Source organism: Theropithecus gelada, chromosome 7a, assembly GCF_003255815.1.
Source record: "Theropithecus gelada isolate Dixy chromosome 7a, Tgel_1.0, whole genome shotgun sequence".
Lineage (NCBI taxonomy): Eukaryota > Metazoa > Chordata > Mammalia > Primates > Cercopithecidae > Theropithecus > Theropithecus gelada.
Window position 1 is genome coordinate 19,823,515 of NC_037674.1, and position 20,251 is coordinate 19,843,765.

The 20,251-nt window shown below is 45.3% G+C and overlaps 1 protein-coding gene across 3 annotated transcripts in view; it reads left to right on the forward strand.

Moving 5' to 3' along the window:
• The first annotated feature begins 12,777 nt into the window (after positions 1–12,777).
• Positions 12,778–20,251, forward strand: part of CTDSPL2 (CTD small phosphatase like 2) — a 111,769-nt gene continuing 104,295 nt past the window's right edge. The window contains exon 1 of one of the 3 annotated variants that reach the window (XM_025389714.1): positions 12,778–13,244. The gene's annotated coding sequence lies outside the window, so the exon portion shown is untranslated. Of the gene's footprint in view, positions 13,245–13,264; positions 13,366–20,251 lie in introns of those variants that run through there. The other 2 variants (XM_025389715.1, XM_025389716.1) reach the window with 2 other exon arrangements.

Consider the following 20,251-nt stretch of genomic DNA (forward strand, 5'->3'; position numbering starts at 1 on the left):
TTCACTGTGTTGCTTATTCTAATACATACACAAACATCACATTCATGAAGTAAATACATTTTAACACTAAAATCTGAGTAAGTTTAGCACTCATTTTAAGTTAAGCTAAACTTAAAAAACCAGATATTTCTTTTTTTTTTTTTTTTTTTGAAACAGAGTCTCACTCTCTTGCCCAGGCTGGAGTGCAGTGGCACATCTCGGCTCACTGCAATCTCTGTCTCCCAGATTCAAGCAATTCTCCTGCCTCAGCCTCCCAAGTAGCTGGGATTATAGTCACGTGCCACCACACCCAGGCAATTTTTGTATTTTTGGTAGAGACAGGGTTTCACCATGTTGGCCAGACTGGTCTTGAACTCCTGACCTCAGGTGATCCACCTGCCTTGCCCCCCAAAGTGCTGGGATTACAGGCATGAGCTGCCATACCCGGCCTGAAAACCAAATATTTTTACACCAGGGCTCTTTACTGTAGGTCTAGTTTATTCAACAAATATTGAATGCCTATTACGTGCCCAGCATTGTTCTAGGTATTAAGATAAGTGGATAAGATAGACAAGGTCTCTGTTCGCATGGAGTGTACATTCAAGTGGGGGCAGACAATACACAAGTAAATAAATGAACAAGATAACTTTAAATAGTGTTAAAGAGCTATTAAAAGTTTTGGCCCAGCACGGTGGCTCACGCCTGTAATCCCAGCACTTTGGGAGGCCGAGGCGGGCGGATCACCAGGTAGAGTTCAAGACCAGCCTGACCAACATGGTGAAACCCTGTCTCTCTTAAAAATACAAAAATTAGCTGGGCATGGTGGCGTGCAGCTGTAATCCCAATTACTCAGGAGGCTAAGGCAGGAGAATCACTTGAACCCAGAAGGCGGAGGTCGCAGTGAGCCAAGATCATACCACTGCACTCCAGCCTGGGTGACAGAGCAAGACTCTGTCTCAGATAAATAATGAATGAATGTTCTAAGATTCCAAACAATTAGGTTTTCACTGAACTAAAACATTACAGTTATGTGGCTGGAATGTAATAAGCAAGGGAGAGAGATGAGGCTGAAGAAGTATGGAGGGGTCAAGATAGGAGAGTCTTGTAAGTTTAGGTATTGCTTCTGACCCATAAATGAAAATGAAGCAAATATACATGGAAAGATGATTTTAGGAGAAATGTGAATATGACTTCAAAATCATTTCTAAAATATGACACACTGAAAAAATCTTAAGATTGTGTCTTTTGGACTTCTCATTCCTGTAATCATGTAACAACAAAATTTGCTTGAATATGAGGACAGAGAATTTTTTTTTTTTTTTAAAAAGCAACAAGAAGACAGGGGTGGTGGCTCATGCCTGTAATCCCAGCACTTTGGGAGGCTGAGGCAGGCGAATCACAAGGTCAGGAGTTCAAGACCAGCCTGACCAACATGGTGAAACTCTGTCTCTATTTAAAAAATACAAAAATTAGCCGGGCATGGTGGCGTGCGCCTGTAATCCCAGCTACTCGGGAGGCTGAGGCAGGAGAATCGCTTGAACCCAGGAGGCAGAGGTTGCAGTGAGCCGAGATCGCGCCACTGCACTCCAGTCTGGGCAACAGAGCAAAACTCTTGTCTCAGAAAAAAAGCAACAACATACTTATGAGGAAATGTATTAGTCTGTTTTCACATTGCTATAAAGGTACTACCTGAGACTCGGTAATTTATATAGGAAAGAGGTTTAATTGACTCACAGTTCCACATGGCTGGGGAGGCCTCAGGAAACTTACAATCATGATGGAAGGCAAAAGGGAAGCAAGGCAAATCTTACGTGGTGGCAGGAGAGAGAGAGTGTGCACACAGGAAACTGCCATTTTTTAAAAATTTTTATTTTTATTTTTTATTTTTTGAGACGGAGTTTTGCTCTTGTTGCCCAGGCTGGAGTGCAGTGGCGTGATCTCAGCTCACCACAACCTCCACCTCTCAGGTTCAAGCAATTCTCCTTCCTCAGCCTCCCGAGGTAGCTGGGATTACAGGCATGTGCCACCTTGCCTGGCTAATTTTGTATTTTTAGTAGAGACGGGGTTTCTCCATGTTGGTCAGGCTGGTATCGAACTCCCGACCTCAGGTGATCTGCCCGCCTCGGTCTCCCAAAGTGCTGGGCTTACAGGTGTGTGCCACTGCGCCCGGCCTGGAAACTGCCATTTTTAAAACCATTGGATCTTGTGAGAACTCACTCACTATTACGAGAACAGCATGGGGGAAACTCTCGCCATTAACTAGTCACCTCTTACCAGGTCCCTGCCTCCACACATGAGGATTACAATTCGAGATGAGATTTGGGTGGGGACACAGAGCCAAACTGTATCAGGAAGGTAGTCACATTCCATAATGGGGCTGACCTTAGAAACACCTATTCTCTCGTGTGCGGCATATAGTTTTTCTTTTTTTTTTTTTTGAGACGAAGTCTGGCTCTATCGCCCAGGCTAGAGTGCAGTGGCCGGATCTCAGCTCACTGCAAGCTCCGCCTCCCAGGTTCACGTCATTCTCCTGCCTCAGCCTCCCGAGTAGCTAGGACTACAGGCGCCCGCCACCTCACCCGGCTAGCTTTTTGTATTTTTTTTTTAGTAGAGACGGGGTTTCACTGTGTTAGCCAGGATGGTCTCGATCTCCTGACCTTGTGATCCACCCGTCTCGGCCTCCCACAGTGCTGGAATTACAGGCTTGAGCCACCGCGCCCGGCCGCGGCATATGGTTTCAATGGGACAGTGTGTCATTGATACATTTTCAGTCTAGGTTATAGAGTTTTCACATCACATGTGGGCCATCGACATTCAGTTCTAATTTTTTTTTTAGATGTAGTTTAGCTCTGTCGCCAGGCTGGAGTGCAGTGGCATGATCTTGGCTCACTGCAACCTCTGCCTCCTGGGTTCAAGCGATTCTCATGCCTCAGCCTCCCGAGTAGCTGGGACTACAGTCATGTGCCACCACACCTAGCTAATTTTTGTATTTTTAGTAGAGACGGGGTTTCACCATGTTGGCCAGGATGGTCTGAATCTCTTGACCTCATGATCTGCCCGCCTCGGCCTCCCAAAGTGCTGGGATTACAGGCGTGAGCCACCGCATCCAGCCCAGTTTCTTTTAAAACTCTTCTCACTAAGAGTTTCAAATGAAAATTCAACCAACTGCTAGATGCGGTGGCTCATGTCTGTAATCCCAGCACTTTGGAAGGCCGAGGCAGGTGGATCACGAGGCCAGGAGATCGAGACCATCCTGGCTAACATGGTGAAACCCCGTCTCTACTAAAAATACAAAAAATTAGCCGGGCGTGGTGGCGGGCACCTGTAGTCCCAGCTACTCGGGAGGCTGAGGCAGGAGAATGGCGTGAACCCGGGAGGCAGAGCTTGCAGTGAGCCGAGATTATGCCACTGCACTCCAGCCTGGGCGACAGAGCAAGGCTCCGTCTCAAAAAAAAAAAAAAAAAAAAAAAAAGAGAGAAAATTCAACCAACTAATCCAGAAAAAAAGGGGGGAAATTTAATGGTTCATGTAAGAAAAGTGCGTAAAAAATAGGAATCCCCTGGACTTAAAGACAACTGAAACAAGGACTTGAATGCTGCTAGGACTTTGTTTGACCAACTCTCATTTCTACTTCCCTCTACTTACTACCTTGTCTCAGACTAGCTCCCTCCTCAAAGTTCTAACTGTGGCTTCTAACAGATCATATTTTCTTAGTTTTGCTACCTGGGAGGGGCTGCTCATCTTCCATTAGTTTCACTTCAAAAATCTGAGGGAGACCAGACACAGTGGCTCATGCCTGTGATCCCAGCACTTTGGGAGGCCAAGGTGGACAGATTCCTTAAGCCCAGGAGTTCAAAACTAGCCTGGGCAACATGGTGAAACTCTGTCTCTACATAAAATACAAAAATTAGCCAGGTATGTGCCTGTAGTAGTGTATGCCTGCTGTAGTGGTGTATGCCTGTAGTCCCAGCTACTTGGGATGCTGAGGTGGGAGGATGCTTGAGTCCAGAAGGTCGAGGCCGCAGTGAGCCATGATCATACCACTCCACTCCAGCCTGGGTGACAGAGTGAGACTCTGTCTAAAAAAAAAGAAAAAAACTCTGAGGTAAGGAAAGGGAGACTTCCGCTACTAGCCCTCTTGGATTAGTAGCACCTACAATACTGGACAAGATGTATTAGGCAACTATTTCCAGCCAGCACAAGACTGTCTCTGAGAGAAGGGAAACTTAGGCAGTGAGTCCCACAATCATCCAACTTTTTGTGGTGTAAAGAGTCTGGAGGCCGGGCGCGGTGGCTCAAGCCTGTAATCCCAGCACTTTGGGAGGCCGAGACGGGTGGATCACGAGGTCAGGAGATCGAGACCATCCTGGCTAACATGGTGAAACCCCGTCTCTACTAAAAAATACAAAAAACTAGCCGGGCGTGGTGGCGGGTGCCTGTAGTCCCAGCTACTTGGGAGGCTGAGGCAGGAGAATGGCGTGAACCCGGGAGGCGGAGCTTGCAGTGAGCTGAGATCCGGCCATTGCACTCCAGCCCGGGCGGCAGAGCGAGACTCCGTCTCAAAAAAAAAAAAAAAAAAAAGAGTCTGGAGTAAGAGCAGAGCACAGTGGGTCTACTGAACTGAGAAGGCAGAGATCATAAGGAGCAGCTGAAACATTTGGAATCTGTTGCGTGGGACACCAGAGAAGAGGGAGCTGTTCACAGAGGCAGCCCCAGAAATCCATACAGAGGTCCCCACAAGTCCATGGCCAAGGGCTGGGCTGTACATGCTCAGAAAAAAGACCATCTAATGCTTATAGATAGCAGTTGCTACAGGGTTGAGAACAGAATAGAGATACCAGAGGCCAAGAAGTTTTGGCACAATGCAGTGCTAAGGGACATTGGATTTCTGGGCCTGCCAAGGTGAACATCTTTAGCAATTGCAGCAACAGGCTGGGTGGGTGGCTCATGCCTGTAATCCCAACACTGGGAGGCCGAGGCAGTTGGATCACCTGAGGTCGGGAGTTTGAGACCAGCCTGGCCAACATGGCGAAACCCCATCTCTACTAAATAAAAAACAACACAAAAATTAGCTGGGCGTGGTGGCACACGCCTGTAATTCCAGCTACTCGGGAGGCTGAGGCACAAGAATCGCTTGAACCCGGGAGGCAGAGGTTGCAGTGAGCCAAGATCACGCCACTGCAATCCAGCCTGGGCGACAGAGTAAAACTCTGTCTCAAAAAAATAAAAATAAAAAAATAAAAAAATAAAAATTGCAGCAACAGCTGAAACATTAGAAAGGCTGCACATTAGGAGTAAACCCCATCCCCTACAGTAAGACCTACTCTAGATCTGCCTTATCAAAGCCTAAAGTCAAGCCTTGACAAGATTAGCAGGGGAAACAGAGTATGGAGCTTGAGTCCTGCCAGCGTAGGGCTTGCAAGTCTCCTTAGGCTTTCCATAGATGTGAACCAACAAAATATAAATAAAACCAAGCATCAACAAGTTTAGGTGACCACTCAGTAACTGAAGTGCCTGCTAAAACAAGAATCATCACTTTTCAGGGAAGATAACAGAATCTAGAGTCTCTAAAACATTATTATTCATAATGTCCAGTGTTGCCTAAAAAATGACTAGACCTACAAAGACACGAGAAAATGTGGCCCATAGTTTTTAAAAATTGGGATGAACTGTGTCATTCTTATTTGTTTTGGAGACAGTCTTGCTCTGTTGCCCAGGCGGGAGTGCAGTGGCACGATCTTGGCTCACTGCAACCTCCCCCTCCCAGGTTCAAGCAATTATTGTGCCTCATCCTCCTGAGTAGCTGGGACTACAGGCACACACCACCACACCCAGCTAATACTTTTGTATTTTAGTGGAGACGGTTTCACCATGTTGCCCAGGCAGGTTTTGAATTCCTGAGCTCAAGCAATCCACCCGTCTCGGCCTCTCAAAGTGCTACAGGCATGAACCACTGCACCCAGCCTTTATTGTATTTGTTAATGCAGCTATTATAAATATATTTAAATGAATTAAAAGAATTAAATGAAAATATGTTAATGAAAGAACAGGTAGGGAATCTCAGCACAGACATGGAAATTGTAAAAATCGTAATGAGATTCTAGAACTGCAAAGAACAATAACTGAAATGAAAAATTCATCAGATGGGTGTAATAGCAGATTGGAGATGGCAGGAAAATGAACTTGAAGACATACAAACTAACTTGTCCAAGTACTTGGAAACACAGGGTTGAAATGTTGAGACACTCAGAAATTTGAATTTTGGATTTATTCATCAAAATTAATGTGCAACTTTTAAGACACTATCCATCCAACTCTCTAACATGGGATTCCATCATGGCAGAACAATGACCATTCTTTCAACTACGTATTGAATACCTAATATGTGTACAGAACTGTTCAGAGTACTGGGGATACAGCCGTGATGAAATCCCTGCCTTCATGGAACATATATATTAGAGGGAGAGATAAAATTATTTTACATACTTGTTATATGACCAGTAGTGGTAAATGCTGAGAAAAAGAAGCCTGAATAAAGTGAATAATGGGCCGGTAGGCCGGGCCTGTGGCTCAGACCTGTAATCCTAGCACTTTGGGAGGCTGAGGTGGGCAGATCATGAGGTCAGGAGTACGAGATCAGCCTGATCAACATGGTGAAACTCCATCTCTACTAAAAATACAAAAAAATTAGCCAAGCCTGGTGGTGCATGCCTGTAATCCCAGCTACTCACTGAGACAGGAGAATAGCTTGAACCCGGGAGGTGTAAATAAATAAATAAATAATAATGGGCCAGCATGGTGGCTCATGCCTGTAATTCCAGCACTTTGGGAGGCCGAGTCAGGCAAATTACTTGAGGTTAGAAGTTCGAGACCAGCCTGGCCAACATGGTGAAACCCCATCTCTACTAAAAATACAAAAATAGCAGGGCATGGTGGCATGCACCTGTAGTCCCAGCTACTTAGGAGGCTCAGGCAGAAGAATCACTTGAACCCTAGAGGCGGAGGTTGCAGTGAGCCGAGATCACGCCAGTGCATTCCAGCCTGGGCAACAGAGCGAAACTCAGCCTCAAAATACAAAAACAAACAAAAAATAAAATGAATAGTGATGGAGGGGTGCTATTTTAGATAGGATGATCAGGGAAGGCCTTTCTGAAGAGGTGGTGTTAAAACATGCAATGTGAATATCTTGTATAGCACTATTCAACTGAAATATTGTATAACACAAACCACCCATATAGTTTTCAATTTTCTAGTAGCCACATTTTTTTTAAAAGGGTGAAATTTTGATATTTTACTTAACCAATATACCCAACATGTATTAAATATAGAATATTACTCATGAGATTTTTTTTTTTTTTTTTGAGACGGAATTTCGCTCTTCCACCCAGGCTGGAGTGTAGTGGAGCGATCTCGGCTCACTGCAACCTTGGCCTTCTGGTTTCAGGTAATTCTCTTGCCTCAGCCTTCCGAGTAGCTGGGATTACAGGTGCCCGCCACCACACCTGGCTAATTTTTGCATTTTTAGTGGAGACGGGGTTTCACCATGTTGGCCAGGCTTGTCTCGATCTCTTGACCTTGCAATCCGCCTGCCTCGGCCTCCCAAAGTGCTGGGATTACAGGCGTGAGCCACTGTGCCTGGCCATGAAGCAGAGGTTGCAGTGAGCCAAAATTGAGCCATTGAACTCCAGCCTGGGCGACAAGAGCAAGATTCCGTCTTAAAAAAAGAAAAAATAAATAAATAAATTAGCCAGGGGTGGTAGTACACGCCTGTAATCCCAGCTGCTTGGGAGGCTGAGGCAGGTGAATTGCTTGAACCCAGAAGGTGGAGGTTGCCATGAGCCGAGATTGCGCCACTGCACTCCAGCCTGGGCAACAGAGCAAGACTCTGTCTCAAAAAAAACAAAAACAAAAACAAAAACAAAACTGGCTGCTGTGTTGAAAAGAATTGAAGGTGTTCAAGAGCGGAATAGGAAGACTTTAAAGGCTGTTAAAGCATTCCAAGTTAAAGACGATGGTTCTTGAACTAGGGAAGCAGTTGAGGTGATGAGAAGTGTTTAGATTCAGAATTGATTTTGAAAGTTTATTGTACTTTAAAATTGGACATTGGGTATGAGAAAGAAAAACTGCATTCACTAAGGCAGAGAATGCTTAAGGAGGTTCAGGTTTGAGAGAAAATTTAAAATTTAGTTTTGACCATATTAAGTTTCAGATGACCACTGCCATCAAGTAATTGCGACAGTGGTGCAAAATAACAGTTCTGGTATTTCAATATTTAATATGAATATTACTGCCTTACTGAGTTGCAATAAGAGAGTGACAAAAACATATACATCATAGAATTAACATAAGAATGAACTGTGAAGAACATATGCCTTATATTTCAGGTAAAAGGTAAATATATTCCATATACTCTGGAATAAGGACCTACTGAAAGACTGCTGAAAATTTGAGGTATTTGTATTACATTACCTTTTTTTTTTTTTTTTGAGACAGAGTCTTGCCCTGTTGCCCAGGCTGGAGTGCTGTGGCGCAATCTCGGCTCACTGCAACCTCCGCCTCCCAGGTTCAAGCAATTCTCCTGCATCAGCCTCCCGAGTAGCTGGGATTACAGGTGCGCGCCACCACACCGGGCTAATTTTTTGTATCTTTAGTAGAGACGAGGTTTCACCATGTTGGCCAGGCTGTTCTCAAACTCCTCATCTCATGATCCACCCACCTCAGCCTCCCAAAGTGCTGGGATTACAGGCGTGAACCACCCTGCCCAGCCTACATTACTTTTTTTTTTTTTTTGAGGTGGAATCTCACTCTGTCCCCCAGGCTGGAGTGCAGTGGCATGATCTTGGCCCACTGCAACCTCTGCCTTCAGGGTTCAAGCAATTCTCCTGACTCAGACTCCCGAGTAGCTGAGATTACAGACACGTGCCACCACACCCAGCTAATTTTTGTATTTTTAGTAGAGATGGGGTTTCACCATGTTGGCCAGGCTGGTCTCAACTCCTGACCTCATGTGATCTGCCCACCTTGGCCTCCCAAAGTGCTGGGATTACAAGCGTGAGCCACCGTGCCTGACCCTGTTACATTATTTAATGAACACTCTATTTCATTAGTGTCTTTATATAGCAGTAGTTTTGAATAGTTTAAAAAGCATTCAAGCTGGGTATGGTGGCATGTGCCTATAGTTCCAGCTACTCAGGAGGCTGAGGTGAGAAGATCACTTGAGCCCAGAAGTTTGAGTCCAGCCTGGGCTGCCTGGGCAATATAGCAAGACTCCACCTCTTAGAAACAAACAAACAAACAAAAAGCAAAAATACCTGCTACTAGTTTTTTGCATTAATTACATTTTTTCCCTATGACCACTGCTTTACATCTAAAACTACTTCATACTTTTCTAAGTTCATATTTTTAGACCATTATTCTAAAATTTTGGACTGGATTGTTACAGAAGCTTCAAGACATTAACTACTACCATTTAAGGAGCAAGGAAAGCATCTTGCTAAGTGCTTTCATAAATAATATAATTTGATCTTCACAACAATTCACTTAGATATTACAGAAAAGAGGCCAGGAGAGAGACCATGGGATATAAATTAAGGTGAAAAGCAGAACACAGCAATTATCCCTTGTGAAAAAATGGTGTTAAAATGTTTTTTAAAAATTGCAAATAAACTTAGGCTTTCTATCAGCAATCTTTCTAAACTTAATAATTTTTTTTTTTTTTTAAATAGAGATGAGGTCTCACTATGTTGCCAAGGCTGGTCTTCAACCCCTGAGATACAATGATCCTCCCACCTCAACCTCCCAAAGTGTTGAGATTACGGCCTGATCCTAAACTTACCAACTTTAACCACGGTAATAATATTGCCATACGAGGTGGTATAATGAGCAGAATAAGGGTTTGAGTCTCTATTGTATTTCCTACTAGATGATTGTGATTATCTTTGGATATGGCATGTTTTTCTTCTTTTTCAAATTTCAGTGTCTTCAACTAAAAGGCAGGGAACAAATACCACCTATTCTACCTACCTCATAGGGTTGTTAGGAGAATCAAAATGCACATAAAAGTGCTCTTTGGAAATAGCATATTTTACTTAAGTTTTAGGAACATGAAGGTTTGGAATAACGATTTCTTGGAAATTTTTTCCCCCAGAAATATTTCTTTTTTTTTTTTTTTTTTTTTTTTTGAGACGGAGTTTCGCTGTGCTCCCAGGCTGGAGTGCAGTGGCGTGATCTCGGCTCACTGCAAGCTCCGCCTCCCGGGTTCACGCCATTCTCCTGCCTCAGCCTCCCAAGTAGCTGAGACTACAGGCGCCTGCCACCACGCCCGGCTAGTTTTTTGTATTTTTAGTAGAGACGGGGTTTCACCATGTTAGCCAGGATAGTCTCGATCTCCTGACCTCGTGATCCACCCGCCTCGGCCTCCCAAAGTGCTGGGATTACAGGCTTGAGCCACCGCGCCCGGCCTCCCCCAGAAATATTTCTAATTTAAAAATTAATATTTCTGATTTAAAAATAACTTTATTAGCCAGTCCTCGATACTGGGAGGCTGAGGTGGGAGGATCACTTGAGCCCAGGTGTTTAAGGATGCAGTGAGTTATGATCATGCCACTGCACTCAAGTCAGGGGTACAGAGGAAGTCCCTGTCTCTTAACAAATAACAAAACAAAACTTTAGGGGCTGTGTGCAGTAGCTCAGGCCTGCAATCCCAGCACTTTGGGAGGCCAAGGCAGGAAGATGGCTTGAACCATGGATTTTGAGGTTGCAATGAGCTTTAATTACTTCAGCCTGGGGAACAGAGTGAGACTCTGTCTCTAAAAATAAATAAATACATAAAATAAACTTTAGTAATAATGGGGTAACTGTTTAGTTGGTGTTCTACTGCTTTCCATGACACACTCCGGATAAACTATTTGTTGAATTCCGTTGAACTTTTCAGGAATCTATTTTTGTGTGTGTGGACTGTTACTATTAATAGTTCTGTGCTGTGTATCCCACGAGCTCCCAATAAATGTCACATTCTGAGCATTTTTGCACTAGGAAAATTTAGGGTGCAAATGAACTCTGACAGAAGAATCTGTAGTATACAAGGTTTTCAGAAGACAACCCACCTGCTCCATACTTTGGAATAGAAATGAGATTGCCAACAGTATGTTATTTCTGCTTACTTCTCAGCCTTTCTTGCCATCTTTCCCCTGCCCTCTCATCCTCTTTTCCTAGCACACAGAACTACTTCTGCAATGGCTCAACACAGTCTCATCTTTGGACTTTTCCATCTGTTGTTTCCTTTACCTAGACATTCTTCCCCTGCAACACCAACTCCTCCTTTATGTCTCAGACGTTACCTTAGGAAACCTTCCCAGACCCCCTCACTGGCACCCTCATGTGTTCTACAACGCCTATCATGCCACTCCTTGTATACGCTTAATCAGTTTTTAAATTCTGTTTACTTGGGTGTCTTTTTCTTTCTTTCTTTTTTTTGAGACAGAGTCTCGCTCTGTCGCCCAGGCTGGAGTGCAGTGGCGCGATCTCGGCTCACTGCAAGCTCCACCTCCCGGGTTCACGCCATTCTCCTGCCTCAGCCTCCCGAGTAGCTGGGACTACAGGCGCCCGCCACCGCGCCCGGCTACTTTTTTTGTATTTTTAGTAGAGACGGGGTTTCACCGTGGTCTCGATCTCCTGACCTTGTGATCCGCCCGCCTCGGCCTCCCAAAGTGCTGGGATTACAGGCGTGAGCCACCGCGCCTGGCCAGGGTGTCTTTTTCAATAGATTATGATCTTTGGCTGGGCGCGGTGGCTCACGCCTGTAATCCCAACACTTTGGGAGGCCGTGGCGGGCGGATCACGAGGTCAGGAGATCGAGACCATCTTGGCCAACATGATGAAACCCCGTCTCTACTAAAAATACAAAAATTAGCCGGGCGTGGTGGCGCGCACCTGTAATCCCAGCTACTCAGGGGGCTGAGGCAGGAGAATCGCTTGAACCCGGGAGGCGGAGGTTGCAGAGAGCCGAGATCGCGCCACTGCACTCCAGCTTGGGTGACAGAGTGAGACTCCGTCTCACAAAAAAACAAAAACAAAAACAAAAACCCAAACAAACATGACCTTTGGGGAGGCAGGGTCCGTGTCTGCCTGGCTCACTGTTTCACACGTCGCACCTAGTTACTTTTTCAATAAATATTTCTTGATCGAATAAGGAGAGTGGCTTGGAGTTTCAGTGAAAAATAATGTTCTTCCAACCATTAGCCTTGGTTTTCTGATACCCCACTAGAACTGGATTCTCCGGACTGATACATTTCACTCTGTGGAGCTGACCGTCCTTTGACCTACTTTCGCAGGTGGGAGCCCACTGGCCTGAAAGATCCGAGTTTTCAACCTGCAGAATTACCAACATAGGGTTGAGTCGAAAGGCGTGAATATTTATGATCCAAAAGCGACTGATACGCCCTCTAGGCAATGAGCAGGGAAGGGAACCTTTAGGGGCCACCGAAATCCCAGGAAAAGCGCCAGATTCGCTTTCTCCCAGCCTCGGGCAGCGCTCACTACAAACTACCTCCTTCAGCGCGCCAAGCCGTTAGTCCCGCCTTATCCCCTCGGCTCCACCTACCCAGCGCGCCCACAGTTACTAAACCCTTGCCGCCAGGGTGCACGACGCGTTCCTAAGCTCCGCCTCCGGGGCAAGGGCGCGCTCCCCCTCCCAGCTCGGCCCAAGCAGTTCCGTTAGGAGCGGGAGGAAAAACCGTCCTTCGGGTCCCCGCCTCTCCACTCCTAACGCTTTACTCCCTACTCCCCCTGCGACCACTACACAGCCGGCTACGGAGGCCCCTAACGTACAAATATCCCCCAAGCCCTTGCGTATCCTGATAGGTTTTGTCCTTTCTTACTCCACCCAGTCTTAAGGCCTTGTGTCCAATTTTTCTCCGGGATTCAGACTAGAGAGTTTCTTCCGGCGTAAGGAACTTCAACGCTCTTCACGGAAGTAAAAGTATTTTTTTCGTTGTTGTTGCCGTTGTGGCTGCCCGCATTCCTTCCCTCCCACCTCGCGGAATTGTGGCGGGAGGGGGAGGAGGTAGTCAGGGCGCCTGCGCGGAGAGGCCGCTTTCCATCCGGGTCCCTGTCCGTGCGGTGCAGCAGGTCGGTAGGCGGGAAATGGCGACTGGCTGAAGGAGCTGGTTCTGTTGCTGCTGCGGGGTAAGCGGGAAAGACACCACACATTGCGCAGTCGGGACCATCGCCGGAGCCTGAGGACACTTCTCTGTCGTCACAGTTAGGTAATCCCCTTCGTCCAGACGCTGCCGCTGCTTCCAATCTTAGTCCTCCTCCTCTTCCAGGGCCGTCTGCCGGGATCTCCTCCCCTTCTAAACCCGGTCCTCCAGCGGCTCTGGCGCCTTGGTAGGCATGCACTCTTTGGCGCCTCGTACGTCCACTGTGCGGAGCCGCTCCTTTCTGGACTTTCCCCTGGGAACAGAAAGGGAGCTCACTTCCCGCCAGCTTCACCTTCTAGGCTGCGGCCTGCGTTGTGATTTCTGGGGTTAGATTTCACTTTGCTACCCACCCCCACTCCGATCTCACGTTCCTAGTCCCCAACCTCTGGGTAATTAAGTTAGAAGTTTAGCTTTTCTAACCTTTTTGGCCCACCTGATGTTTTCGGCATTTCATTCTTTCGAGTAGGGTGCTTTTAGGGGGGCGTGCTCTTATCTCAGTTTTTATAAACACCTTTTCAGAATCTGGAAGAAGGGATTTGAGTAAGTTCTGTTTATCTTTTGTACCGTTAAAATCTCGAATTGACATTGTTACTTTTTCAAATCGGGAGTGGTTGTAAGGAACAGCCCATGTGGAAGGCCTCTGGTGTCCATAGTGGTCAGTTAAAGGGTGAACCTTATTATCCTTAATATTCTCTGCTTTCTTTGGATTTTAAATACCTGTATGGTTGTTTACTTTTGCATTCTTGACCAGAGTTCTGTGGTAAATAATTACATAAGTAAATCTTGTTTATTTCTCACCCTAGTGGTGGCTGGATGTGTGAATGATGTTAAACACTTCAGAGTACTTCAGGGAAACCTGAAGAGATAAGAGCTCGTAAACTTACCTGAGATCCTGAAATGAAACGTACTCAGTAGGTGTTCCTCCGAGGCAGGGATTTATCTTCCTAATGCTGGTATCGCAGTACCAAGATTAATTTCTTACGTGGGTATGCGAATTAGTGACTTGAAATGATAGATTTATCTGTGTGATTTTCAGATTGTAGATTGCTTTGTCTCTCTGTTCTTTGCCCAGTTTTAAATTTGCGTTTGTGGTCCATTTGTTATTCTTAGAAAAGGGAAATGGCGTGTTAAAGCTAGTTTTACTATATTTCTTTACATTTTCTTTCCTTTTTTTAAATTACATTGCAGATCATTTATTCATAAAGAGAAGTAATAAGGAGGCTGATGGTGGTTTCGGAATTTATTAATCATGTTGAATTTGGGATCTTTGTTTTTTTGTTTTGTTTTCACTAATCAAATTAAAATTTTAAAAACTGTTCACATTGCATATCAGTTGACGTTTATAACTCAAGTTTTCAACTCTGGATACGTCCAGTTTAGAGAATTTCACTATTGTTCGCACGATGTTGTGGTTAATTTTCAATATTAACAGGAACACACAAACATTATTATAGTCCTCATTTGGTAGACTTTGCCCAAGGTCATAAAGAAAGTCAAGGCAAAATGTAGCTCTTATGTGAAGGAGTTTTTTAGGATTGAGTTGAACTTAATACTCTCCTAGGACCAGTAGAATAGTGGAGGTACAGGCACGTTAACTACTTGCCAAGTCAATTTATTTTAAAAATGGAGCCAAATGTGCAACTTAAAGGGATCTTACATCGTTGGTCTAGTGTATAGGTTTTGTCTGTATTTTAATGACCTTTTTGGGTAGTTAATAGCCTTAATATTTTTAATAAAAGTTAGTTTACAGCTAGCTGAGTGAGCATTGTAGACTTTGTTTTCAAGAGTTCTCGTAAATTGTTTAGTACTGCATGCATTCAGTACTTGCACTCTTTTAATGCTTTTCTCAGAGTTGAAAGAATGTAAAAGCTGGCTGCTTGGGGTGGCTTACACCTGTAATCCCAGCACTCTGGGAGGCCAAGGCAGGCTGATCACAAGATGAGGAGTTTGAGAATAGCCTGGCCAACATAGTGAAACCCTGTCTCTACTAAAAATACAAAAATTAGCCGGTCATGGTGGTGCACACCTGTAGTCCCAGCTACTCGAGAGGCTGAGACAAGAGAATCGCTTGAACCCAGGAGATGGAGGTTGCAGTGAGCTGAAGACCGCCTTACTGTACTCCAGCCTGGTGACAGAGAGAGTCTCAAAAGAAAAGAATGTAAAAGCTGTAAATGATGTAGTCCTTAACCTTTGTGGGCTTGTAGCTATATAGAAAATCTAAATAGGATTGCATAGGAATATCAGGGTTTGTATGTTTCACAAGATTCCATTCTACATAGTGTCTCTTGTGCATTTAACTTGAGCTGGTAATGTTACTGTTTTCCCACTGTTAAGAAATTAAGAATTGGGGAAGTCTTCCCTTTCCAGATTCATCTAGCTGATCTCAAGTTTGTGATTTCTGGCTAAGTGGTTTCTCATGAGATTATTATATGACAGAGTCCATCTAATTCTGGTTAAAGAAACTTGGACCTGTTGTTTGCCAAGGATGTACTAGATTCTAGATTTTTAACCATAGATTTTATTGTCAGTTGAGTAAAATGGCTTTTTTTAAAAAAATTTTTTATTTTTTAGAGATGGGGGTCTGTCTCTATGGCCCAGGTTGGAGTGCAGTGGTGTAATCATAGCTCACTGCAGCCTTGACCCCCTGGGCCTATGCAGTCCTCCTGCTTCAGCCTCCCAAGTAGCTGGGACTGCAGGCACATGCCACCACACCTGGCTAATTTTTTTTTTTTTTTTTGTAGAGATGGGGTCTCATTATGTTGTCCAGGCTGGTTCGCAACTCCTGGCTACGAGCAGTCCTCCTGCCTCAGCCTCCCAAAGTGCTGGGAAGACTGGTGCTTGCCACCAAGCCGACTCCAAAATGGTATTAATTTATCCTAGTCATAGGAGGCTATGCTTTAGATTAATGAGATAATGAATAAAATGATTTGCCAGAATTTGGAAAAAGCAATATCTAATTGTAATTTACCAAGTTGTGAAAGCCTAAAGTAGAAAAGACACTTTCAGTCACAAATATCAAGTGTGCTGAGAGGAGTTTATTTGTGGTGTGCTCTAAGTAATTTTTCTGGTTAAAAGTAGGCTAAAAAGTACCTGACTGTTTTAATTGGCTACAGGGGGTCATTTGCTACTTTTTTTTTTTTTTTTTTCGAGATGAGTTTCACTCTTGTTGCCCAGGCTGGAGTAGAATGGTATGATCTTGGCTCACTGCAGACTCCACCTCCCGGGTTCAAGCAATTCTTCTGCCTCAGCCTCCTGAGTAGCTGGGACTACATGCACGCGCCACCACACCTGGCTAATTTTTGTATTTTTGGTAGAGACGGGATTTCTGTATGTTGGCCAGGCTGGTCTTGAACTCCTGACCTCAGGTGGTCCACCCACCTCGGCCTCCCAAAGTGCTGGGATTACAGATGTGAGCCACGGCACCTGGCCGACTTTTTAAATTTTTTTTATTTTTTTATTTTTTTAATGGAGACGGAGTCTCGCTATGTTACCCAGACTGGTCTCAAACTCCTAGGCTCAAGTGATTCTCCCCCCTGAAGCCTCCCAAAGTGCTGGGCTTATAGGCATGAGCCACTGCACCCAGCTCATGATGAACTTGACAGATACGGAACCCATGTTAAAACCATTCAATTGCAGCTTTAGTTTTCACTTACTTGGCAGTTGCCAGGAGGCATATATCTAAGCCAGACATATATTCACTAGTATTTGTATGACTACATTAATTTTTTAATTTAAACTATATTAAATTGTAATTGGACCTGCATTACAACTAGGTGGACTAGGGCTGTGTGGTACAATTTGAGAATTGCCAGTGCCTAACTTTATTTATATGTCTCCAGTGTTTTTCTAAATGTCCTGTTTAAAAATCACAGATTCTCTGGAAGAGGAAACTTTACAAATTGTCTTTTGTTGACAATATTAGCACAGATTGACTATCAAATAAGCTTACTGATACCACACCCAGGGTGAGGGTTCAGAGATAAGGGAACATAGGAGAGTTAAGGTGTTTTTTTTTTTGAGACAGAGTTTTGCTCTTGTTGCCCAGCCTGGAGTACAGTGGTGCGATCTTAGCTCACTGCAACCTCTGCCTCCTGCGTCAAGCCATTCTCCTGCCTCAGCCTCCCAAGCAGCTGGAATTACAGGGACCTGCCACCACGGCCGGCTAACTTTGTATTTTTTTTTCTTTAGTAGAGATGAGGTTTCACCATGTTGGTCAGGCTGGTGTCGAACTCCTGACCTCAAGTGATCCACCCACCTCAGCCTCCCAAAGTGCTGAGGTTAGAGGTGTGAGCCACCGCGCCTGGCCAGGAGAGTTAAGTTTTTATGCACTGGCTGTGATTAGAAGGGGTGTAGAATATAGGAGCACAGGCAGGGTGGGGATAGAATTAAACTGAGAAGCTTTGGCTGCTTGGAATCCTTTGGGATCCTGACAGTAAGGAATGGTGAGACTAAGTGTGGCCCCAAGAAGAACTGTAAGACCTTAAAGACAAATATTTTAATGGAAGGTCACAATAGGCCAGTTGACTATACTAGGGACCACGTATTTTGTGATATTCATAGGTTCCTATGTTATTTTATGATTATGATTATTATTATTTTTTGAGACGAAGTCTTGGTCTGTCACCCAGGCTGGAGTGCAGTGGTGCGATCTCAGCTCAGTGCAACCTCCACCTCCCAGGTTCAAGCAATTCTCCCACTTCAGCCTCCCGAGTAGCTGGGATTATAGGCGCACACCACCATGCCCAGCTAATTTTTGTATTTTTAGTAGAGACGGGATTTCACCATGTTGGCCAGGCTGTTCTCGAACTCCTGACCTTGTGATCTGCCTGCTTTGGCCTCCCAAAGTGCTGGGATTACAGGCGTGAGCCACTGCACCCGGCCTATTATTATTATTTTTTTGAGACAGAGTCTTGCTCTGTCTCCCAGGCTGCAGTGCAGTGGTGCCGTCTCAGCTCAGTGCAACCTCTGCCTCCCAGGTTCAAGTGATTCTCCTGTCTCAGCCCCCCGAGTAGCTGGGATTACAGGTGCCCGCTACCACGCCTGGCTAATTTTTTGTATTTTTAGTAGATACAGGGTTGCATCATATTGGCCAGGCTGGTCTCAAACTGCTGACCTCAGGATGATCCACCCGCCTTGATCTCCCAAAGTGCTGGGATTACAGGCGTGAGCCACCGCACTTGGCCAATTCCTGTTTTAGATTGAAAAAGGAGAAAGTCTAGGTTAAACATGAATGATCATCAACATGGGATTCTGGCATGGAAATGTGTTTGCTGATTTGATTAAAACAACGCAACAGACCAGGCTCGAGATTGTAATCCCAGCACTTGGGAGGGTGAGGCAGGCAGATCCCCTGAGTTTAGGAGTTCGAGACCAGCCTGGGACACATGGCGAAACCCTGTCTCTACCTAAAATACAAAAATTAGCTGGGCATGGTGACTCACACCTGTAGTTCCAGCCACTAGCAGGGCTGAGTAGGGGGAATTGCTTGAGCCCAGGAGGTTGAGGCTGCAGTGGGCCATGAGCGTGCCATCCATTGCACTCTAGTCTTCCAGTCTGGGTGACAGAGCAAGACCCTGTCTCAAAAAAAAAAAAAAGACAGAAAACAGCAAAACAGTATACTAGTAGAAGATACTTGGCATTACAAGTGTGAGCCACTGCGCCCAGCCTAAGTAGGAATTAAAAATATATATATATATGTATATATATTTATGCATATACACACACTTTTTTATATATATATATATGTATATACACACACTTTTTTTTTCTTTTTTTTTTTTGAGACGGAGTCTCGCTTTGTCTCCCAGGCTGGAGTGCAGGGGCACGATCTCGGCTCACTGCAACCTCTGCTTCCCTGGTTCAAGTGATTCCCCTGCCTCAGCCTCCCAAGTAGCTGGGACTACAGGTGCACGTCACCACGCCTGGCTAATTTTTGTTTTTGTTTTTGTTTTTTTTTGAGATGGAGTCTTGCTCTGTCGCCCAGGCTAGAGTGTGATCTAGGCTCACTGCAAGCTCCGCCTCCCAGGTTCATGGCATTCTCCTGCCTCAGCCTCCCGAGTAGCTGGGACTACAGGCGCCCGCCACCACACCTGGCTAATTTTTTGTACTTTTAGTAGAGATGGGGTTTCACCGTGTTAGCCAGGATGGTCTCGATCTTCTGACCTCGTAATCCACCTGCCTTGGCCTCCCAAAGCCGTGGGATTACAGGCATGAGCCACCGTGCCCGGCCTTTTGTATTTTTTTAGTAGACGGGGTTTCACTATATTGGCCAGGCTGGTCTCGAACTCCTGAGCTTGTGATCCATCCGTCTCGACCTCCCAAAGTCCTGGGATTACAGGTGTGAGCCACCATGCCTTGCCTTAAAAGTATATTTTAAATCCCAGCGCTTTGGAAGTTGAGGGCAGGAGTTCAAGACCAGCCTGGCCAACATGGCACAACCCCCTTTTTATAAAGAAAAAAAATACATAAAACAAAAATTAGCCAGGCATAGTGGCATGTATGCCTGCCTGTAATCCCAGCTACTCAGGTGGCTGAGGCATGAGACTCCTTGAGCTGAGGAGGCAGAGGTTGCAGTGAGCCGAGATGGTGCCACTGCATGCCAACCAGATAAAGACTCCATCTCAAAAAAAAAAAAAAAAAAAAAAGGCTGGGTGCGGTGGCTCATGCCTGTAATCCCAGCACTTTGGGAGGCCGAGGCGGTTGGATCATGAGGTCAAGAGATCGAGATCATCCTGGCCAACATGGTGAAACCCCATCTCTACTAAAATACAAAAATTAGCTGGGCGTGGTGGCACGCACCCGTAGTCCCAGCTACTTGGGAGGCTGAGGCAGGAGAATCACTTGAACCTAGGAGGTGGAGGTTGCAGTGAGCCGAGATCACACCACTGCACTCCAGCCTGGCGACAGAGTGAGACTCCATCTCAAAAAATATATATATACACGTTTAGTAAAAGAAAAGGCCGGGCGCAGTGGCTCACACCTGTAATTCCAGCACTTTGGGAGGCCGAGGAGGGTGGATTGTTTGAACCCAGGAGTTCAAGACTAGCCTGGGCAACACGATGAAACCCCATCTC